This window comes from Sarcophilus harrisii, chromosome 3 (assembly GCF_902635505.1).
Source record: "Sarcophilus harrisii chromosome 3, mSarHar1.11, whole genome shotgun sequence".
Lineage (NCBI taxonomy): Eukaryota > Metazoa > Chordata > Mammalia > Dasyuromorphia > Dasyuridae > Sarcophilus > Sarcophilus harrisii.
In genome coordinates this window covers 235855672-235880951 of record NC_045428.1, presented here as the reverse complement: position 1 = coordinate 235880951, position 25280 = coordinate 235855672, and positions in this window count along the sequence as shown.

The following is a 25280-nucleotide window of genomic DNA, read 5'->3' as shown; positions in this document are numbered from 1 at the left end:
CTCTTACTTCATTGAAGCACATTCACCTCTTCAGGTAGTTAATTCTTGGTTGTAACTCCAAGTCTTTTGCTTTCCAGAATATAGTATTCCAGGCCCTCTGATTTTTAGGCCCCCCTTTTTTGTTGATGCTGCCAGATCCTTCATAATCCTGATTGTCATTCCTTGATACTTGAATTGCTTTTATCTGGCAACTTGCAATATTTTTTCCTTGAGATCATAGTTCTGGAATTTTGCAATAATGTTCCTTGAGGTTTTCTTTGTGACCAATGAATTATTTCAATGACTATTTCCCCCTCTATTTCTAGAATACAGGAGCAGTTTTCCTTGATGATCTCTTGAAGAATGCTATCCAGGTTCTTGGTCATGGCTTTCAGGTAGATCAATAAATTTTAAATTGTCTTTCTTGGATTTATTTTCCAATTTGGCTTTTTCCCCCCAAAGAGGTATTTCATATTGTCTTCCATTTTTTCAATCTTTTTAGTTTGTCTGACTGATTCTTCATATCAAGTAGAGTCATTAGCTTCCATTTGTCCCATTCTAGTTTTTAATGTATGGTTTTCTTCAGCTAGCTTTTGTATCTCTTTTTATATTTGGTTAATTCTACTTTTTAGAGTTTTGTTTTTTTCAGTGGATATTTTTTGCAGTTGGCCAATTGTATTTTTAAGGAATTGCCTTCCTTTTCCAGACTGTTGACTCTCTCTTGCATGCCTCTATTTCTTTTCTAATTTTTTCTTATTTGCCTTTTGAAGTCTTTTATGAGTACTTCCAAGAAGCCTCTTTGGTCTTCAGACCAATTCATATCACTCTTTGAGATTTCCTCTATGGACATTTATCCTTGTCTGAGATAGTATTTTGGGCTTCTCTGTTTCCAGAGTAGCTTTCTATAGTCAAGGTTCTTTTCTTTGAGCAAGGTTCTTGCTCATTTTCTTTCCTTTTCTTTTTGCATTTTCTTCTTTTTTACTTTATGGTCAAGTTCTACTGTTGGAGCAAAGGGGGAACTATTCCAAGCAACTCTGAGCCTTGACTTTGAGGGGCTCCTTGTGTTCACAAGGGTAACTTTGCTTGCTTTGTCCAGGAAAAACCTGGTTTCCCAGAATTTACTTTCTGAATTGGGACTGGAGGCTGCTCCAATTGTCTACTCCTCAAATGAGCTAAGACTGAAGATTTCAGTTGCTGATTTTCTGTGATTAAGACCTTCTCATTGCCTTTCTCAGACTCAATCTGAGCTGGACTGATTTCATTTTCGCTGCAGTGAGAGTGCCCTTTCTTGAAGTTTTTCCAATCTATCTAATGCTGGAGAGTGGTTTGGAGACTTGGTTTTATGTGATTTTTGAAGAAAACTGGGAGAGTTTGAGCAGCTTCTTGGCTTGGCTCCACCATTTTGGGTCCATCCCTGGAAGTGATTATTTAAGATTTCTATTTGGTTTTCTGATAGTTTGGATAGTTTATGAAGAGATTCTTCTATTTCTTTTATATTCTTATTTTTGTTAGTATATAACTGTGCATAATATATCTGATTATTCTTATTTATTTCCTCTGGTTTAGTTGTGATTTTACATTGTTTATTTGCTATTTTATTGAGTTAATTTTCTGTTCTCTTCTTTTTATCATATTAGCTAAGGTTTTTGCTTATTTTATTAGTATTTTCAAGAAACCATCTTTTAGTTTTATTTATAATTTCAATTTTTTCCCAGACCATTTCCCCTCTAATTTTTAATTATTCCTTTATTGTGCTTATTTTAGGATTTGGGGGTTTGGCTTTCTAATTTTATGCATAGTCAGTTTATTTATTTTCTTCTTTTCTAATTTGTTAATATATAGTTATAAGGAAATAACTTGCCAACTGAGGAATTCTTTACCTCCCAGAAATTTTGGTATGTTGTTTCATAATTATCAGTTTTATATAAATATTATTTATTTTTGTGATTTCTTTTTAATTATTTAAATTTCATTGTAAAGTCCCCATTTGGTTCTGTATTTTTTGTTTGTGGTCCCTGAACAAATTTCTATTCTTACTGCATTATGGTTTGCAAGGGACATATTGATTATTTCTGGCTTTTTTATATAATGTTATATGGCACAGAGAAATATGTATATTCACTTGCTGTCACATTTATAAGATACCAAAAGTCTTTTAGCTCTGGTTTTTCCAGAAAAAAAAATTTAGCTCCATATTTTCCCTTTTGTTTACAAATGAAAATAGAAATAGAAATAATAGAAATGTATTAGACTTTTCCAAAACTGAGAGTGAACTATTAAAGTCTCATATTACTGTTATGTTACTGTTTGTGTTTTCTTGAAGCTAAGATGACATTTCCTTTATGAATTTGGATACTAAGGCATTTGGAGTTTATACATTTATTACTGATGTTGGTTAATTTTCTATGGCTCCTTTCAGCATAATGTAATTTCCTGGTTTATCTTTTTTTTTCTGAATGTTTGCTTTTGCTTTCTTTGATGGTATAATGGTAGCTCTCTTTTCTTTGAATTAGCTTACTTCACAGTAAATTTCCCCCCTCTTCTCATTTTTATTCTGTGTGTATTTTTTTTAAATGTGCTTCTTATAAGCAAAAAAAAAATTGTAGGATTTTGTTATTTAATCTGTTATTTTCTTACTTTTTATTGTTTCTTTAATCTATTACCTTTGAAGTTATAAGGTTGTGTTTAGATTTTCATCCAGCTATCTATTTTTAAGTTATGATTTTTCCTTCTTCTACTGTAAATACCCTATTATGTCCCTTCAGTTACTTTATTTTCATTTTTTTTAAATGTGATCCTCTTCTCACTTGCTCTCTACTGATAAGGTTTAGATTTAGGGAACCAAAATGAGATTAGGGTTTCTGGTGTTCAGGGAGTTAAATGATAAGGTCTATTAAATGATAAGGTCTAGTGGCAGGTTCAGGATTCAGGGAACCAAATGGAGAGGTTAGGCTCCCCTGCAACCCTTTGGGATTCGGCACAAGGGTAGGGAGTTTGGGGGAACTCCCTTCTGGTGGTGCAGAGATTCTCTATAAAAGAATTTATAGACCTAAAAACCTAGATTGATAAAAGAGGTTTATTATGGGGATTGGAAGTAAGGTTGGAAATCCTGACAGACAGGCATTAGTTCTGGTTAGGAAATAGGTGAGGACAAAGAGAGGATGGCACTGGAAAGAGTATTCCAGTGGACAGAGGCTCCCTGGCATAGCATGTCATAGCATCACTGGCATATTTGGAAACTCTGCAAAGAGAGGGTTTCAGTTTGGTTCTTTTATAATGGGAGCTTTAGCTGAAGGGAATTTGTGGATGGAGTCCCAAGTTGGCTCATGGCTGGGTTTCAGCTTGAGCTGGAATTTGAATTGAATTCAATGAGTTTCAGGACACCAGCTAGATAAGAAGGATGGAATTGTTTGTCCCTCTCTGAGGCAGAGTTGAAGGAGATTTTCTCCTTTAAGGATTTTTAGAGTTTCAGGGTCTGCTCTTCACTACCACTGTCCATTTCCTTTCAATGTTCATTGACATTTTCTCTTCTTTCTCTTTTTAGTTACTCTATCCTAATTTTATATCCTTATATATTTCTTCTCCCTCTTTCCCCTCACAGTCAGAAATCCTTTTCCCTCTCCTCCCCTCTCCTTCTCCTGTTCATTATTTTTTTTATTTCATTTTTTCATCCCTTTACAAAAAGTTTTTTTTTCACTTTCATTATCCTTTTCCTCTTTCTGTTTACTCTAGACTTTTATTCTCCAATTCATGACCCCTTTTATTAGCTGGTTTCTCTTTTTTTTTCTGTATTCTTCATACAAAGTTTCCAAATTATGTGTTCTAGATTCTGGCCTCTAGATGTTTTCTGCCATAGTTCCAGTAGGGTCCTCCCTCTCCCCCCCACCAATGGATTTCTCTTTTCCATGGTTCCTTACTCTCAGAACAATGCCTATTATTATCATCTGTGTCAGAGAGGACATTGTTCTATTTTAGTACTCTTCTCTTCCTTTCTCAGTTGATCTATGCTATTTCTTGTTTGTTGTAATGCAAGGCTTGAATTTCAAAAATACATTGGAGTTTTGACCGGTGTCATGAAGTGTCTCAAAAGAATCTAGAGACTCAGACCATCTCCAGATCAGGAGGGAAGGCAGTGAGCTGTATTCCCAAAGGAAGTTAGCAATTAACAAAGAGAAAAAACATAGGCCAAGTTCCTTATTGGCACTCACCACTAAGAAAGGGAAAGACTCCATAAGACAGGCTAAATTCTTAGAGAACCTGCTGCCATAAGGCAGACAGTTCTAATGAACTTGATGCGGGAAAGATTCCAATCTTTGATTCCCAACCCCCCTAGCTAATGTAAATTACCCTTTGACTCACAAATCCTGGTCCCTTTGAATTCCAATAGAAGGTCCTGGCCTGTCCCAGCCCCACCCGGATCTGAGCCAACTTTGGGGCTACACCCTAAAGCTCCTCAAGCTAAGTCTCCGACTTAAAAGGACCACACTGGGAACCCCTCTTTGCAGAGATTCCAAACATGGTCGCCATGTGAGGACCCTCTGTCCACTGGACCCTCTGTCCAGTGCCCTCCTTATCTCTACCTTCACCTATCTCCTACTTCTAAACTCAATAATAAACCTGTTTTATTAATCTAGCTCTCTGGGCTAATAAATGCTTTTATTGGGAATCCGCGCCACTTCTAGACCTCATGTACCGCCGTATCCTTGCGCCGAATCTAAGGGGGTTGCAGGGGAACTCTGTTTGACTCCCTGTACCCCAAACCTGCCACTAGACCTTAACTAAACCCTAATTGCATTTAGGTACCCCAAATGTAGACCTCAACATGTGGTCTACACCTCAACATTCGGTTCCTGACCTCAACAAACTCACCATCATGATGCTTAGTAAGTGGGTAAACTCTTAAAAAAAACAAAACAAAATTTTCCATTACCTAGGAGAAAAATTGGAGTAATGACCTGATGCCATAAGATGGACTAAGTTCCTAATGAACTAGCAATATCACAAGGCAAGCTAAATTCCAACAGAACTAGAGCAGGTTAGGTTCCTAATAAACTAGCCATAACAGGGAGAAGGACATCATAAGGCAGGCAAAGTTTCAGAAAACTTGTGCTACATCAGCACAATTGCTGATTCCTGAGATTGTAATATTTAGAAAGCAGGCTAAGTTCTTAATGAACCTCGTCATTGTGCTGCTTAGTAAGTGGACTAAGTTCCTGAGAGGAGTTAGTAAAGAAGTGGGGTATCAGTGGGTTCTTTTTTGGGGAAAAAATAACCTTAGAAGTTGACATCTATAACTTGATCTTCTGATTGAATACAATAACTGTTGGGTTATGATAATTTTATCAAGTAAGAAATTAAACAAGGGCCTATGGCAATAAAGACCCACTTGAATTCTATTTAAATTCAATAAAACTTTTCTCATGTCAGTGCCCCTCCCTAAAACCCACTTAGCAACCAATGACCTGGGGTCTTTTGCTGGGGTCTTATTCACTCCATCATTCTTGACCTTTTTTTCTTAATTTGCCTGAAAATTCTCATATCCATACTTTTTTATTTGTCCAGTTATTGTTTCCAGAAGTTTCAGTTACCTACTTCCCTAGATAAGTAAACTTTTTTTGATACCAAATCCCCTCAGAAATCATCCAGTTTGAAGTCCTCATTGTCCTTCACACATAGGAATATTCATGAATAGATACAACACCAAAGTAAGCTCTCTTTTCTTTCCTTCCCTTTTTAGTCTTTCTTCCCTCTTCCTCTTCTACTCCCTTGTAGGACTTTCTCTTTCTGAGAGCACAGAGGTCACTTTTCCATTCTTGCTAGCTCTTGAGCTAAGTCTGGTGTATCTCTCATTTTTCTTTATTCACTAGTTCTCCCCACCGTTCATAAATCCTCCCATATTATAATGTAATGCCACAAAAGATACATTCATCTGTAGACAGGCATCATCCTATTTGGTTCACAAAGCTTACTGCCTTTTTCCTCTAACAGATTCCTGCATTTACCTTTCTTTCCTTGTGTACTTTTAGAAAGCAGTCTTTTTGCCACTCCTTTATGACTGTATTTATTTACTCTTTCTGCACTTCTGTTTTCTGTGGTGTTTAGGAAGTAAATAATCTTTTCAGTTCTGGTATTCTTTCTAAAAATGTTTCAAATTCTCCTTTATTATTGAATATACATCTTTTGTTCTGAATAGTTAAGCTCAGATTTGCAGAATAGGTTACCCTGAGCTGTATTCAGAGTTTTAGTGTTTTTCACAATGTATTATTCTATTTCCTCCTTTTTCTGGTAGATGCAGAATAGGCTTGTCTTCTTTAAATGTCCTTTTCTTGCTATTTGAAGATCTTTTTCCTGAGGGCTTGTAGAACTTGTTTCTAAATTGAATTGTTGGATTTAGTCACTCCCTTGGAGTTGGCAGTCTTGTCTTTGTTTTTTTTTTTTTTTGGTTTCCTTTATTTATTTTTCATGGAAATAATATGAATTCTTTCATATTCAGAAAACCTGAATAGTTTTCTTCTGATTCTTTCATTATGCTGTTAAGATTTGTTGTTCTGTCATGTTCTGGGAGACCCATGATCTTTAGATTGTCTGTATACATCCTGAATTAGCAATCCATATATTTTGCTATTTTGCTTACATAATGAACATATTTTATTTTACTATTTTGAGGTTTTTCTCCTAGTTTGTCTTTCCCATCTATTATTCTCTTTTTTGTTTCTTTGATAAGACTTGCCATTACAAATTCAAGTTTTTCTATTATGCTTATCATTTTTGCAGTGCAGTAAATTCTACTCTCATAATACTCATTTCTCTCAAACCACTCAGTAATAAAACTGAATGAAATGACCTGTGAAAGCTGTCTCACAAGATGGAAACAGTATTCTAAAAATTGAGTGAAGGTTGGCTATGTCCCAGGTCCAAGTTTTTTTCCTCCAGAAATCACATGGTTTACAAAGAATGGAATCATATAGCCCTTTTCTTTGTAAGACTAAGTTGGGGCCACCTTGGCATTAAAACTTCCATATAAGGTAATTTAGTAATCCTAAAGATGTGGTTGGATTTGAAGTTTTTCCTCATTTATGACTTAGAATGTAAAGTCATTTGTCCTGACTAATCAATCAAGGCATAGATCCAGCCTATAGGGAGTGTTGCCCCAGATGTGTATATAACCCTTGTCTATTTATTGTACTTTGCCTCTCCTTGCCCAATTGCTTGTTGAGAGGGAGATGTCTCACAAAATCATAATAAAATTCTTTTTTGCTTATACTTTGAGAAATCTCCTTGATTTGTTTGAGTGGGTGATTTTTGTCACACCCAGCAAGTTGTGGTTCCATATTCTTTTCAGCTTTCACTGAGTCTTCTGTCTCATCAAGTGTTGGATTATTTTCCTTTATTTGCATAGATGCTTGAACTCATGTATTAGATCTTGAGATCATTTTTTCCTGTTGATTTATCTGTTCAAGATCTTTGAAATTTATTTTTCTTACAATCATTGGTACTTTTCTTTTTTTTTTTCTTTTGCATCTATTTTCCTTATAATTTACTTTAAATTCCCTTACTTCTGTGGTTTCCTTTGGGGCTGAATCTCAAAGACTCTCAATCTCTTCCCACACGTGACTGTATAAGTCTATGATTCATTAGATTAAGCTGGGTGCTATGCTTTTCCTTCACACTTGATGAAGAGCTGCACAACCTTGCCTGCCTCCAGCCCCTATATGCATAAAGTCCTGTCCTGGTGAGATCCTGCTGGCACCAGTGATTCAGAGACTGCTTTTCCTGGCACTACCATTGGTTTTTCCAGGTTTCAGCCCCCAACAAACTTTTGCTCCTGAAGGGTTTCATTTAAACTAACTTTGGGGACTGAGGAAATTTCTAAAACCTGAAATGGGGTTCTATGGTACCAAAAAGAAGGAGGAGGAACTGAGGTATAATGATGGGTTTTGATGCTAAGGCAGCTTTGATGCCAGTAGCATGGGAAGTGTGGAAGAGTATTTAGTGTACAAGATCAGTAAGCACAAGTTCCTGAGATTTTTGGTTCTTTTTTAAAAATTCCTTCTTTTGGACTCCATATATTTCAGATCATGGAAGTAACTGAAGTTGTTTTAAATTTCATGCATAATTTCTGTTTTGGATAGACTTAAGAAGTCATGGGACACAGAGAAAACATGCTCTACCATTTTGTTACTCACATGATCTAAAAGTCCATTTGAGACCACTTTCCCTCTTTCTTATCCCATTTTAATTTCCTTCTTTGTCCCCTCATCCATTCTTCTTTGGTCTTATCAGAGTACTACAGGAATTATTTGCCTTTTATTGTTTACCATTGACTTCATTATGGCATATCACACATATTTCCTTCTCCTATCTCCCACATTCCTTTAATGTAATGTCTCATTCTGTAATTTAGTTGTACAAAATACTCTTGATTTATCTGTAATGGGAGGGACTATGAGGTTTGATCCATTTTGTTTGAGAACTGTACTTTCACTTAAAGTTCCACTTTCATCTTTCAAATATATATACATGTCTATATATATATATATAGATATAGATATATCCCTTTTTATACTTTTATAAAAACATATCTTAATTATCTCCTCTGTTATTTTTAAAACAAAAGATATTTTTTCTCTTTTTAAAATATTTTCCCTTTTATAGATTCTATTATTGGGACTTTCTTTTCCCTTACTTACTCTTTCTTGTATCTTTATTTTTATTTCTTATATTTCTGTTACTTGAGAAGTTTGCATACTGAAAAATCTGCTTCGTTTGATTTTATTTTGTAGGAACTGTCTTTATTGAATAGCCATCTTTTTCACTGATGAATAGTCTCAGATTTGCAGGGTATGTCATTTTTGTGTTGCATTTTGGATTCCTTTGACTTTTAGACTATATAACTATATTCTTTTCTGAAAAATTTTAGGGTACAGAATGATATTGGATTATTGCAATTTCCTTCTTTTCATGCTTAAAAGTCTTTCTTATAGTAGATCACAGAACTTGTTTATCATTGAAATTATTCAGTTTAAATTGTTTGATTTATCTTGTAGTTTGCAGCATAGGGTTGCAGTTTTTTGAGTAGTTTTTTTTGTGGGTGATGTATGGATTTTTTTTTGAATGGCATATTTCACTGGACATTTTCACTGTACTATTTCTTTACAGTGTTCAGGTTTTAGGTTTTTAAATTTATCATGTTCTTCTGGGAAACCTATGATCATTAAGGTGTTTCTACACAATCTATCTTCTAGCTCAATGTGTTCACAAAGACTGTATATATTGCAATGTCCAGTCTAGCTTTCTGGAGGTCCTATGGAAGGGTCTTGGTCTCAGCAGGATAGAGACCACAAGAATGGACAAGAATAGAGTCCAAAGTCTTTATTGTCTCTTACACAATCTGCATCTGTCATAGTCTGACCCAGTTTCCCTCAGCAGTCTGCCAGTCTGCCAGTCTAACTTCTGTCTGACTTTCTGTCCCCAGTTCTTATATACCCTATTACAATTACATCATTACTGAATATGTGTGAACTAGAGAACTATTACATCACCATGCTAAGTACTAAGTATATGTAAACTAGATAACCATTGTCTCATCAATTCCTCTGAGTGAGGAATTGTTTCTCACCTTGTTTCCAAGTATATTTCTTTCAAGTATACTTCTCCAGAGTTCTGGCTTTCTACATATATAATTAAGAAATCTAATGAGAAATTATAGTGATTTCTTGCCATCCCAGAACTATAAACAAAAAAGGTGAATCAGAACCTCATGGGTTATAAAATGTGTGTGTATATGTATGTGTGTGTGTATATATATATATATATATATATATATATATATATATGTGTGTGTGTGTGTGTGTGTGTGTGTGTACCTATATATAAAAACATATATGCACACATATATACAGATAAAGGGTAGGTCCTCTAAAATACCACCTTGCCAACTCCTTTCCTCAAAAAAGTCAAGTGCTACAATAAACTTTAGTCCAGAAGCAATAAGAGTGAAAGGGTGCATAAAGAAAGGCTCAGTGTTGTCATAAAACTACAGAGAAGAGATTTTAGAAACTCTGGGGTGTAGCAATAAATAATGATCATATTATCAGCATCCTATTGGCAGATTCATAGACCTGGAAAGCCAAGACCAAAGGGCCCAAGAATTCCTATGTTTAGCTTTGAGATATCAGAAAGGGCTCCAAAAATCTAGTGTTCTAAATTTAAAAGATAGAGGGGGATCTAACTTTGGGAGACAGAAGTCAGCACAGAAGCCAGGGAATACAGGTCTGGACTATTCAAGTTTAAACATTACAACTGACCCTGTCAGTAAATCCCAAACAGCTTTGTTCTAGACCTACAACTAGAACAAATCACATAGGCTAATCAGTTTCTAGAAACATCTTTGTTTCTTTTAAGTCTCTTCATGTTTGGATAGGAGGAAAGAAGTTTCATTAAGGAAATTATTGATTACAAGGATCTTCTATAAAATCTTCCATCATATAAATGCTTATAGAACTTTTACTATTGTAAAGTTTTTCTGTTATGCCAAGCATAAAAAAACGAAAAGAAAAAGAGCAAAACAAATGAAACAAAATGAAAATTTGGAAATGAACAGAAGCCAAAATTCCAAAGTTTTTCCTCACCACTTTGGAAGTACCAAATCTTAAGAGTCTGCTTCATGAAATAGATGATGTAAAATCTTTATATTTTATGATGGTTTGCCTAGGCAAGGTGATAAACTATAGCAGAAACAATGATATCAGAGTCAAAGCACAAATTATGAGACCTTTAAAATAATATCAGATTTCTTCTCCTGATATGAGATGGTTAAGAGTAGTAGCAGATCCAGGGAAATCAGGGCCATAGCAAGTATACTTCTGGCACAGTAGACAGTTCTTCATCATGCATGAAGCATCTGTAATAAAGCAGCTAGGAAATCATAAGCCTCTAACATATAGCATGTCCTGGCTTTTCAATTGATAGCAAGAGTCTTATTGTACTGTTAGCTGTAGCCTACCAGCCAAAACTTCTGTTACCTGAGAACCAAATCAGGGAAATGATAGAAAATCTTTGTCCCTTTGAAGTCTGTGAAAGGGTTTTTCCTTTCGATCATGGCTAAATAAGGATTCTTCCTAACCCATATTCAGCAAATCAGGATTACCAAAAAGACATCTAACATCTTTGTTCTTCCAGGTCAGTAGAAAATCATCATGGCAATGATTATTTTTAAGTAATATTTTATTTTACCAATTTACATTGAATTTCAGATTTTCTTTGTTCCTCCCTCTACTCACCCTTCCTTGAAACTGTAAGCAATTTGATATAGATTATATATGTGTAATCATTTCAAGTACATTTTTATGTTAAACATGTTGTGAAAGAAAACCCTTCTCTCCTCCCCCCCCCAACAAGCCTCCCCCCCCCCCCCACAATGAAATAAACAAAAAAAGGGGAAAATAGTGTGCATTGATTTGAATTTTGACTTGATCATTTCTTTTTCTGGAGATAGAGAACATGTTTCATCATGACTCCTTTGGAATTTTCTTGGATCATTGTATTATAAAGAAGAGCTGAGTCCTTCACAGTTGATCGTCATATAATATTGTTACTATACACAATGTTCTGATTTCCCTAACTTCACTTTTCATCAGTTCATGCAAGTTTTTCTAGGTTTTTCTGAAAGCACCTCGGTTGTCATTTCTTCTAATATAATAGTGATCCATCATAATCATATGACATAATTTGTTCAACTATTCCCCAAATAATGGATATCCCTTCAATTTCCAATTCTTTGTCACCACAAAAAGAACTGTTATAAATATTTGATTGTAATTATTTAATGTAATCCAAATTATTTATTTTTATATTTGTAATTCTCTTATTTGGTTATAAATTCTTTCCTTCTCTATAGATCTGACAGCTAAACTGTTCCATGCTCCCTAATTTGTCTATAGTATCACTTTTTTCCATAAATCATCCCAATTTAACTTTATTTTGGCATACAGAATGAGATTTTGGTTTATACTTAGTTTCTGCCAGTCTATTTTCCTGTTTTCCCAGTAGTTTTTGTCAAATAATAAGTTCTTGTCTGAAAAGATATAATCTTTATCAAACACTAAAACGTGATAGCAATTTACTATTTTTGGGGGTACTTAATTTAATCCACTGTTGTCCTGTTCTACTTCTTTTTTTTTAATTTTAATAACTTTTTATTGACAGAACCCATGCCAGGGTAATTTTTTACAACATTATTCCTTGCACTCACTTCTGTTCCGACTTTTCCCCTCCCTCCCTCCACCCCCTCCCCCAGATGGCAAGCAGTCCTATCCATGTTAAATATGTCACAATATATCCTAGATACAATATATGTGTGCAGAACCAAATAGTTCTCTTGTTGCACAGGAAGAATTGGATTCAGAAGGTAGAAATAACCCAGGAAGAAAAACAAAAATACAAACAGTTTCCATTCATTTCCCAGTGTTCTTTCTTTGGGTGTAGCTGCTTCTGTCCATCATTGATCAATTGAAACTGAGTTAGATCTCTTTGTCAAAGAAATCCACTTCCATCAGAATATATCTTCATACAATATCATTGTTGAAGTATATAATGATCTCCTGGTTCTGCTCATTTTACTTAGCATCAGTTCATGTAAGTCTCGCCAAGCCTCTCTGTATTCATCCTGCTGGTCATTTCTTACAGAACAATAATATTCCATACCTGTTCTACTTCTTAAGCAGTACCAAGTAGTTTTGCCAATTACTGCTTTCTAATATAGTTTGAGATTTGGTATGGCTAGGCCACCTTCCTTTGCTTTTTTTTTTTTTTCCCATGAAGTTCCTTGATATTCTATAATGTTCCAGCTAGTTTTCTGGAGGGTCTTGAGACCAGACTTGGTCCCAGTAGAATAATAACCATGAGAATAATCAGGAATAAAGTCCAAAGTCTTTATTATCTCCTTCAATCTCCCAGTCTGAACCAGTTTCCCCCATAGTGCAGGAGGCAGGAGAGCCACCATGAGGCTGATCAAAGATAGAAAAGTTTCTCTTCCAGTCCTTGTTGGTGCTTATATACCTTATTGTAATTACATCATTACAGCATACTGATTATGTGTGAACTTAGAGAACCATTACATCACCATGCTAAGTTCTAAGTATATATGTGATCTAGAGAACAATCATCTTGTCAATTCCACTGAGTTAACTCTTTGTTTCAAGTATACTTGTTTCAACTATACTTTTCCAAAGTACAGCCCTCTACAATATTCTTGACCTATTATTCTTCCAGATAAATTTATTATTAGTTTTGTAGCTTTGTAAAATAAATTTAGTTAGTTTAAATGGCATAGCTTGCTGTTTGGGCATTCTACAGCTAGAAAGGGTCAGAGGCCAGATTGAACTCAGAAAAATGAATCTTTCTGATTCTCCACTTTGCCACCATGCTGGCCAAATTGGTATAACCCTGCATCAGTAAATTAATTTAGGGAGGATTGTCATTTTAATTGTATTGATTTGGCCTGGCCATGAACGATTAATTGCTCCGATGTTTAGAGTTGACTGCAAAAACTGTTTTGTAATTTTGTTCTATCCTGGGTTTGTCTTGGCAGGCAGAATCCTAAATATTTTATATTGTCTCAACTATTTTGAAAACAATTTCTCTTTTTAGCTCTTGCTGCCAGATTTTGTTGGTAATATATACCATACAGTTTTGCCAGAGTTGTAAATTATTTCAAGCAGTTTTTTAGTCGATTCTCCAGGATTAAGGTCCTGGAGAATCAACTGAAAAACTACTTAATATCATATCATCTGTAAAGAGTGATAGCTTCATTTCTTTATTGTCTATTCTAATTCCTTCAGTTTCTGTTTCTCCTATTATTTCTATAGCTATCATTGCTAGTAAGATATTGAATAATAATGGTGATAATGGACATTCTTATTTCACCTCTAATCATATTGGGAAAGCTTCTAACTCATCTCCATTAAAGATAATGCTTTCTGATTGTTTTAGCTAGATACTCTTATCATTTTAAGGAGAGTTCTACTTATTCCTATGCTCTCTAGTGTTTTTAAGAAGATTGTAACTGTTTTGTCAAAAGCTTTTTCTGCATCTATTGAGATAATCATGATTTATGTTCTTTTTTTATTATATGGTCAAGAATATATATATAATTTCAATCCACAGTTTCAGTACACAATAACTATATATTGTTATTTCTTTTTTGCCAATTCCAATGAGAGTGAGGTTCAAGGATTATAGTCCACTCACCCATTTTCCTCTTTAACATAATAGCTTTTTCATATCTATTTTATGTGAGATAATTTCTCTGTTCTAGCTCTCCCTTTTTCCCATCTCCCAGTTCATTTCTCTTTCTCACCCCTAATTTTGTTGTGTGATATTATCCTATCATACCAATGGATATCCATGCTGTCTATGTACATTCTCAAATGCCTTAATAATGATAAAATTATTAAGAGTTACAAGTATCAAATATACAAGTAGTAATATAAACAGTTTAGCCCTATTGAAGCCCTTTTGTTTTCTTTTTCCTTATCTTTTTGTGCCTCTCGAGTCTTGTATCTGAAAATCACATTTTCTGTTCAGCTCTGATCTTTTTACTAAAAAATATTTTGACAGTCCTGTAGATCATTACATATCAGTTTTCCCCTGAAGTATTACACTCAGTTTCACTGCAGAGGTAGCAGGTGATTCTGGGTTGTAATTTTGACTCCTTTGCCTTCTAGAATATCATATTCCAACTCTCTGATCTTTTAACATAAAAACTGCTAAATTCTATGTAATCCTGACTATGTCTCCCCAGTGTTTGAATTGTTTCTTTTTGGATTCTTGTAGTAATTTATTCTTAAGCTGGGAACTCCAGAATTTGGCTATACTATTCCTGGGAGTTTTCATTTTGGGGTTTCTTTGAGGAGGTAATTGGTAAATTTTTTCAATTTCTATTTTGTCCACTAATTCTATGATATCAGGGCTGCTTTACTTGATACTTTCTTGAATTAAAATATCTACACTTTTTAAAATCATGGTTTTCAAGTTGTCTAATAATTCATAAATGATCTTTCTAGATCTGTTTTCAAGGTCAGTTGTTTTTCCAATGAAATATTTCATATTTTCTTCTATTTTTTCATTTCTTTGATTTTGATAGCTTCTTAGTGGAGTCATTATTTTTCACCTGTCTAATTCTAATTTTAAAAAATTCTTCAGTAAGTTTTTGTATCTTCTTTTCCATTTGGCCAATTCTACTTTTTAAGGAATTGTTTTCTCTAGTGAATTTTTGTACATCTCTTTTCTTTTTTTGTGTGTGTTTTCTTTACTAAACTGTTGACTCTTTTTTATGATTCTCTTGCATCACTCTCAATTCTTCTCCCTCTTTTCTCCTATCTCTCACTGACTTTTAAATATACTTTTTAAAGTCTTCCAGGAGTACTTTTGTATTTTGATACCAATTCACACTTTTCTTTGAGGCTTTTCATAGAGTCATTTAAACATTGCTAACTATTCTGTATTTGTGTTTTGATTTTCCCTGTTACCAGCTGGGAAAAGAAGCAAATAACCCTAAAATAGCAGCAAAAAGAACAAAAAAAATGAAGTTAATCATAGGAAGCTACCATAGTGACAGGTTAATAAGTTTTCCATTCTTTCAAAATGATATAATCTAAGGAAAGTTGTGGTCACCGATCTCCTAGCCTGTGTTTTGATCTTTGAGCAACTACTAGCACTTTTTTCTATGTACCTATGTACTATGACCAGGATGCTTTTTTTTTTTCCTATGACTATCTGCTCTATTCTGTGAGTACTTCTCACCCTGGGAATGGGACTTGGGTCTCTACTCTTATAGTCACTCCAAGCTTTTATTTATCATATATTTCTTATGAGTGTTGGCATGCCCCTGCACAATTGTATGTAGTGGTAATCATCAGCAAATTTTCTTCATTGATCTAACTCCAAAAGGGAAAACCTTGGATCATCTGGTCCTAGACTCTAGACTATTTGGATCCCAAAGTTAGGGCCACCACCCTAATTTAGATGAAAATATTCTTTGATCCTCAAGGTTCTCTCATAAGCTATTCAGCAGCCTGGTTTCAGCTCAATAGAAAACTTAATAAAATTCCTATATCCTAAGATATCCTGTGTTCATATAAGTAGCAGTTGAAGTCCAATAACTTCCCTTAAGAAGACAGAACCAAGGCAAAATGGCATTTCTCAGAAACCAGAATCTTTATAGGTAAGGAACATTGGACCAAAGGAGAAAGTAGGGTTCCAGAGCCTAGACTAGAAACTCTGGCATAGTTACTCCCATTTTTTTTAAGGTCTTAAACACCAAAGAAATTCAAGTAAGTTTGATTTCTAATGTACTATTTCCATTTAGTAATGGAAACCGCTAATGTTCTACTTAAGAGTAATGAATTACCTATAATAGGTAATTCTACACATCTGGGTCATCTGTTCAGTACAAACTTAGTCCCAGTAACAGGCAAGTGACTATTTTAATAGATTTTTCTTAATTACATTTATAATTTTAACATTAATTTTAAAACAATATTGAGTTTCATGGCCAAAGGGCTAGAAAACAATACATATCCTGTGACCTGGCAATACCACTATTAGGTCTGTATTACGAAAGAATTTTTTTTAAAAGCAAAGGGGAAAAGGACCTATGTAATATCCAGACTAGCTCTCTGGAGGACCTTGGGATTAGTCCAAGTCCTTCGTCTTAGTGGAGGAGTGAAGGAGGCAGGAGGGCCACCATGAGGCTGGTCAAAGATGGAGTCCAGAGTCTGGAATCTGTAGTCTGGCATCTTCTCTTGTATCTGTGGCTGAGAGCTGTGGCTGAGTATGTCTGAGACTCCCTTAAATACCTCAGGGCCATTACATTACTATAGCACACTGAGCATGCTCAACCATTACATCACCAAAAGCACCATGCTGATATATATTCAAGTCCACCTGTCCAGAGTTCTAGCCCTCTTAAGACCTATATATACCAAAAATATATATTTCTAGTGACTCTTTTCTGGTGGTAAAGAATTGAGAATTGATGGAATGGCTATCAATCAGAAAAGAGCTAAACAAATTGTGCTATGCAATTATGATAAAATACTATTGTGCTCTAAGAAATGACAATCAGGAAACTCCCAGAAAAGCCTGGAAGGATTTAAATGAGTTGATTCAATGTGAAATATGCTGTGTGCAAAGTAGCTGCAATTTTGTAAGATGATCAGCTATGAATGATTTAGCTGTTCTCAGTGGTATAATGATTAAGAACAACTCTGAAGGATCTATTATGAGATTATCCCTAGAGAAAAAACTGATAGTGTCCAAATACAGATTGAAGCATGCAGATGCACACACACAACTTTATTTTTCTTCAGGGTTGGATTTTTTGGTTATGTTTTCTTTCACAACATGACTAAAGTGAAAAGGTTTTACATGATTTATACATACATGTAAAATCTTCATCAGATTATTTGCTTTCCCAATGAGAGGGGATCTAGAGAGAGAAAGAGAGAAAATTTGGAATTCAAAAATTTAAAAATAAATGCTAAAAATATTTTTACATAAAACTGGGGTAAAATAAACTACTAAATAATTTTAATTCCTTCCCAAAAAATAACTTCCAAATTTTTTCTCTCCCTCTTTCATATTTCCTCTTCTAAGATGGTAAGCAATTTGATATAGGTTATGTGTATGTGTAAAATCTATTTTCATATTAGTCATGTTATAAAGGAAGAAAGAGCTAAAAGAAAAGAACCACAAAGAATATAAAGGAAATGAAATAGTATCCTTTGATTTGCATTCAGACTCCATTCAAGTTCTTTATCTGGATGTAGAAAACACTTCCATCATTGTATTGCTGAGAAGAGCCAAATCTTTCATGGTTGAATTTAGAAATAAGTGCCATTTTTATTCTATTGCTTGGAATAACAATAATAATTAATCGATATTGTTCCAATTGCTTAGATCTGATTTTATTTGTGTAAAAAATATTTTTGTAATTTTGTTCATATAATTTTTGGATTTGTTTTGCCAGGTAAATTATCAAATGTTTTATATTTTCTACAAGTATTTTAAATACAATGCCTCTCTTTACTCTCTTGCTGCTGGAATTTGTTAATAAAAATAGAAATACTGATCATTTATGTGGAATTATTTTATGTCATACATCTTTGTTAAAGTTGTTAATTATTTCAACTAGCTTTTAGTTTTAGGATTCTCCAGTATAACATCATATTATCTGCAAAGAGTGATAGTTCTGTTTACTTATTGCCTATGCTAATTCTTTCCATTTACTTTTTTAAAAAAATTTCTACAGCTATTATTTCTTTTTTAAAAATTTATCTTTATGGGGCAGCTAGGTGGTACAGTGGATAGAGCACCAGCCCTGAAGTCAGGAGAACTTGAGTCCAAATCTAGCCTCAGACACTTAACATTTCTGAATTATATGATCCTGGGCACGTCACTTAACTCCAGTTGCCCCAGAAAAAAAATCTTTTATTTTCCCCAGTTACACATAAAAATGACTTTTTTATTAGACATATGCATTCTTTTTTTTTTTAACATATTTCCTTATGAATTATATTGGGAAAGAAAAATCAGAACAAAAAGGAAAACCATGACAGAAAAATAAAACAGAAGGAAAGTTTTAAAGAAAGTGAATCTAGCATGTGTTGATTTACATTCAATCTCCATAGTTCTTTCTCTGGATGTGAATGACATTTTCCATTCAAAGTTCATTGGGATGCCTTGGATCACTGAACACACAGCTATCATTTCTAGCACAATGCTGAATAATAGTGGTGATAATTTTTGTCTTGCTGTATCTCTGATCTTATTGAGAAAACATCTACCTGACTCTGGTATAGGTAATGGCTGCTGATGACTTTAGATAGATACTGCTTATAATAATAATAATAGGAATGGGCAGAATGTTTTGTGCCATTATCATTGTAATATTCACATAGTTGCTCTCCTACTAATTTCCACTCCTCTGGATCTAATTCTTTTTCCTTTGAGAACCAAGGAGATATGTACTATACTGTTTCTAAAAGTCCAATGATCTGCATCCAAGTTACAATCAAACCTTGGTTTTTCATAAATCTAACAATGCTCTTTGTCCATTTTCCTTGAATTGGAAAAGGCTCCTTTCTAAGCATTTGTCCCATTTCAGCTACAAGTTAGCCCTTAACAAAGTTTCCTTCTTGTCTATTTTTGTACTCACCCTAATTTCTGGGTCACAGATGTAGGTCCTTGGTCCTACGTTCAGGCGCCAAAATTTAATGTTCTTGGTGGTTTTCCGGAGGTCTTGGAAACAGCCTTGGTTTCAGTCAGAGTAATCACAACAAGAGTAGCCAGGGGTTAAAGTCCCAATCCTTTATTATCTCTTTCAAAGGCTTGTCTCCTTTCCTGGGGCCCAGTTAGCTTTCTTAAAGGCCTTCTGAACTCTTGGTTTCAGTGGAGAAAATGCAGGAGAACAGGCCTGCCACCACAGGGTGTGAAATGGGATAAATGAATCTGTGTCTAAGGGTTTGTGCTTCAGCCTCCAATCTGCTTGTCTTCCCTATCTCTGAATGAATCTGGCTGAGGCTCTCCCAGCTTATATGCTTTATACTGAGTATAAACCAATCATTATATCACTAGGAAACCATTATTTGTTATAAGATTAAATCAATCATGCTGAACTTAGAGAAGTATTAATCACCATGCTAAACGAGATAACTATTGTCTCATCAATTCCACTGACTTAACATCTTGTAAGAATTCTTGTTTCAGAGTTCTGGCCCATAACAATTGCTACCTCTGATTCTAAAATTTTTTTAACTGCAGTTGAAGATTAAGAAATTCTGATATAGCCCCTTCCCTTTACTCAGCATGTCTCTTTTTAAAATATGTTTCTGGAAAATTATATAATCAAATCTGGTTTTTAATCCACTTTTCTATTCACTTCCATTTTATGGGTGAGTTCATCTCCTTTATATTCACTATTTTTTCCATCTTATTCTCTCTCTCTTTCTCTTTCTCTCTCTCTCTCTCTCTCTCTCTCTCTCTCTCTCTCTCTCTCTCTGTCTCCTTTGAGTCTTTGCTTCCTCATCAATGTTATGCTTTTGATCATCACCTCCCCCAGTATGCTCTCCCTTCAATCAGTACCTCTTCCTTTTTAACCCTCTTTCTTCTCACTTTTCCTGTACATGAATATAAATTACTATACACAGCTGATTGTGTGTGTTATTTCCTCTTTGAAGTAATTCTGATGAGAGTAAGGTTCAATCAATGCTCATCACTTACCCTTCCATTTTTATAGGTCTTTTATACCTCTTCATGTTAAATAATTTACCCCATTCTTTTTAACTCTTCCTTTTCCTTTAAATTTAATCTTCTTTTTCATCCCTTAATTTTTTATATCATCTCCTGAAAATCATCTTATACCTATTAAGTATAACAGGTTCTTTCTATGTTGACTCCTTCTAACTGCACTAATAGTGATATAGTTCTTAAGAATTACAAATATCAACTTTGTTTTCTCTCCTTTTCTTATTTTGTTATGCTTTTCTTGAACCTTGATATTGATTTTTTGTTGTTGTTCAGCTCTGATCTTTTTCTTCAAGAAAGTTTGAAAGTTTCATCCAATAACCATTTTTCCACTTGTTTTTCTACCTGAAGGATTATGCTCAGTTTCACTGGATTTCTGGTAGTAATCTTGGCTCCTTTCTCTTCCATGCCCTCTGCTACTTTAATGTAAAACCTCCTAAATGTGAATAGTCTTGACTATGGTTCTCCAATATTTGAACTGTTTCTTTCTTAAAGCTTGTAATATTTTCTCCTTGATCTGGGAGTTACAGAATTTTGCTATAATGTCGCTGGGGGGTTTTCTTTTGGGATCTATTTTCAGAGGTGATTGGTGGATTCTTTAAATGTCTAATTTGTCCTTTGGGTCCAATATGTCAGGGTAGTATTCTTTGATAATCTTGAAGTATGATGTTCAAGTCTCTTTTTCAATCATGGATTTCAGGAAATGTAATAATTCTTAAATTATCTCTCTTGGATCACTTTCTAGACCAGTTGTTTTTCCAATAATATCTTTCACTTTTTTTCCATTTTCTTATTCTTCTGATTTTGTTTAATTAATTATTTTTTAAATAATTTATTTAAAATTTATTAAAGTTCATTTATTTTTAAAATTTTAAAGTTTATTCATTTAAAATAAATGCAAAATAAGAAAAAAATAGAAAAAGACAGAAAAAGGAAAAAAATTGTTGTGATGTGCCCAGCAGAACATCAGAAAGGATTTGAAATATGTAAACATAAATTTCCATTTCAAGAAAGCATATATAATAATAGAAAATATTATAATTATGAATGTCCATCTTTTCTTTGCTTCCTTGTAAGTTATCATTTTGTATTCTGCTGTGCATTTTTATTCTTTTATTCCCCTTCCATTCCCTTTCCCATCTTCTCCAAACAAATTCTAGTTAAGCATGGATATAGATAGATAAAAGATAGATAAAGATATATAAATAAATATCTAGATATATTTTGTTTATTTCTTGTAAAATTTTCTCTTTGACCTGGAGATTTCAAAATTTGACAATAATATTCTTATGTATTTTCCTGATAGGATTTCTGTGAGATGATGATTGATGATTTTTTTTCTATTTTCCCCTCTTATTCCATTACTTCAGGACAATTTCCTTTTATTTTTTCTTATATTATTATGTCAGGGTTCTTTTTTGGATTACAGCTTTTAGGTTGTACAATTATTCTCATGTCTTCTCTTCCTGATCTACTCTCCAGATCTGTTGGGTTTTTTTAATAAACTGTTTCACCTTCTCTTCTATTTTTTTCATTATTTGTATTTTGTTTTGCTATTTCTTGGGTATCTTATACCTTTCCTGGCTTTCCCTTGCCAATTCTAATTTTCAAAGCATAACTTTCTTCTTCAAGACTCTTAACTCAAGATCCTTTTCTGATTTATTGACTCTCTTTTAACATATGGGAACAAACTTACTCTAGTTGGTCCAAAATATAGGGCTCTCCATGGTTTGTTTTTTTGAAGAAAAAGCATATAATGAAAAAGATCATTTTTGAGGCTATAACAATATTCCAAATGATGTAACAGGTCAAAACAATGCACCAAGTAGAGACAAAACATAGTAGCCATAAAAGACTGATTCTTCATCTCTTTATTCCCTAGTAATATTTAAAAGGACATATAGATTTATAAGTAGCAATAAATAAAGGTGATCCAATTTTAGCATAATTGTAACTTTATTCTGCTTGCCAGAGGGTTGAAAGACAATCTGATCCCTTTAGCCATAGTAATCATGGAATATTCAAAATCCATTAAGTTGATGTGTTAAATATTTTTCTTATCTGGAGAGCATACTTGCTATTACTTGTTGAGTCCAATAATTTCTATCAAGTCCTGTGAGTATATCTTCATCTCAAAATTTTGTGCACATTGCTTCTGGATAATAATAAAAGTAAGAAAATTTGCTAATTCCCTATTTCATACCAAATGTCAAACTATTCATATTATTTTAGGAGCACTTACTATGAACCAATTAGAGTAGGTGGTGCAGTGGATAGAGCACTGAGCTTGTAGTTAGGAAGACAAGTTCAAATCCAGCCTTTGACACATATTAGCTGTGTGGCAGCTCTGTCTCAATTTCTTCATCTGCAAAATAAGCATAATGAAGTCACCTACCTCACAGGGTTGTTGAAAACATCAAATGAGATAATATTTGTAAAGTGTTTAGCACATTGCCTGACACATAGTAGTATGGGAAAACTTTATTGCATTGTTTAAACATAGTCCTATCTGGCTAGGAAACTGGACTCATTGCTTAGAGACCAAATTTGTTTAATGCTTAACTCAGAATCCAGGTTATATAGACCAGAAACTCAGACATATCAAATTACTGATGTGAGAAATGTAAGGTGTTTTTATACTGTTATTTATCTAAAACAAATCACATATATTGTCTGAAAATCACCTCCATGCTGGTCAATCAGTTATTGTTGCTTTGTTTCTTTGGTTGAATCCTATATAATGTGTGACTTAATACTCAGAGGGAATAGACCATCATCTCTCTGATTCTCTGTCTCTGTCTGTTATGACGTCTCTCTGTGTGTATCAAGATTTCTCTCTCTCACCGAAATGATTTATAAATTTCATTCTTAATTATATCCTTGTGAATTTCATTCTTAGTTTTAAAAAATTCATATTGTGAGCAAAACTATAAAACACTTTTCACACAAATTAAGTCAGATCTAAACAATTGAAAATTTATTAAATATTCATGGACAGGTCAAGCAAATATAATAAAGATGAAAATACTACCTAAACTAATCTACTTATTTAGTGCTTTATCAATCAAACTCCCAAGAAATTATTTTACTGACCTAGAAATAATAACAACAAAATTCATTTGGAAGAACAAAAGCTCAAGAATTTCAAGGGAATTATTGAAGAAAAAAACCAAATTAAGGTGGCCTAGCTGTACCAGATCTAAAATTATATTATAAAGCAGTGGTCCTCAAAACCATTTGGTACTGGCTAAGAAATAGAGCAGTTGATCAGTTAGGTTCACAGAACAAAATAGTCAATGACTATAGCAATCTGGTGTTTGACAAACCCAAAGACCCCAGCTTTTAGGATAAGAATTCACAATTTGACAAAAACTGCTGGGAAAACTGGAAACTAGTATGGCAGAAACTATTGACCCACACCTAACACTACATACCAAGATAAAGTCGAAATGGGTTCATGATCTAAGCATAAAGAATGAGATTATAAACAAATTAGAAGAACATGGGATAGTTTACCTCTCAAATCTATGGAAGAGGAAGGAATTTGTGACTAAAGAAGAGCTAGAGATCATTATTGATCACAAAATAAATAATTTTGATTATCTTAAATTAAAAAGTTTTTATACAAACAAAACTAATGCAGGCAAGATTAGAAGGGAAGCAATAAACTGGGAAAACCTTTTTACATTCAAAGGTTCTGATAAAGGCCTCATTTCTAAAATATTTAGAGAATTGACTCAACTTTATAAGATTTCAAGCCATTCTCTAATTGATAAATGAATGGTCAAAGGATATGAACAGACAATTTTCAGATGAAGAAATTAAAACTATTTGTAGTCATGTGAAAAGGGGCTTCAAATCACTATTGATAAGAGGAATGCAAATTAAGACAACTCTGAGATATGACTATATACCTCTCTGATTGGCTAAGATGACAGGAAAAAATAATGACAAATATTGGAGGGGATATGGGAAAACCGGGACACTGATACATTGCTGATGGAACTGTGAATGGATTCAACTATTCTGGAGAGCAATTTGGAACTATGCTCAAAAAGTTATCAAACTGTGCATACCCTTTGATCTAGCAGTGTTTCTACTGGGCCTATATCCCAAAGCAATCTTAAAGGAGGGAAAGGGACCCACATATTCAAAAATGTTTGTGGCAGCTTTTTTTTGTAGTGGCAAGAAACTGGAAACTGAATGGATGTCCATAGAATAAGTGAATAAATTGTGGTATATGAATGTTATGGAATATTATTGTTTTCTAAGAAAAAACCAGCAGGATGATTTCAGAGAGGCCTGGAGAGACTTACATGAACTGATGCTAAGGGAAATGAGCAGAACCAGAAGATCATTATATACAGCAGCAACAAAACTATATGATGATCAATTCTGATGGACATGGCTCTCTTCAACAATGAGATGATTCAAACCAGTTTCAAATTGTTCAGTAATGAAGAGAATCAGCTAAACCCAGAGAGAGATTTATGGGAAATGAGTGTGGACCACAACATAGCATTTCCACTCTTTCTGCTATTGTTTGCTTGCATTTTGTTTTCTTTCCCAGGTTTTTTTTCCTTCTTGGTCCAATTTTCTTGTGCAGCAAGATAACTGTATTAATATGGGTATGTATATGTACATGTAAATATGGATTTTTTTATTATAGGTTTTTATTTACAAGATATATGCATGGGTAATTTTTCAGCATTGACTCTTGTAAAACCTTCTGTTCCAACTTTTCCCCTCCTTCCCCCTTCCCTTCCCCCAGATGGCAGGTAGACCAATACATGTTAAATATGTTAAAGTATATGTTAAGTATAATATATGTATACATATCCATACAGTTATTTTGCTGCACAAGAAGAATCAGATTTTGAAATAATGTAAAATTGACCTGAGAAGAAAATCAAAAATGCAAGCGGACAAAAATAGAGGGATTAGAAATGCTATGTAGTGGTTTACACTCATTTCCCAGAGTTCTTTCACTGAGT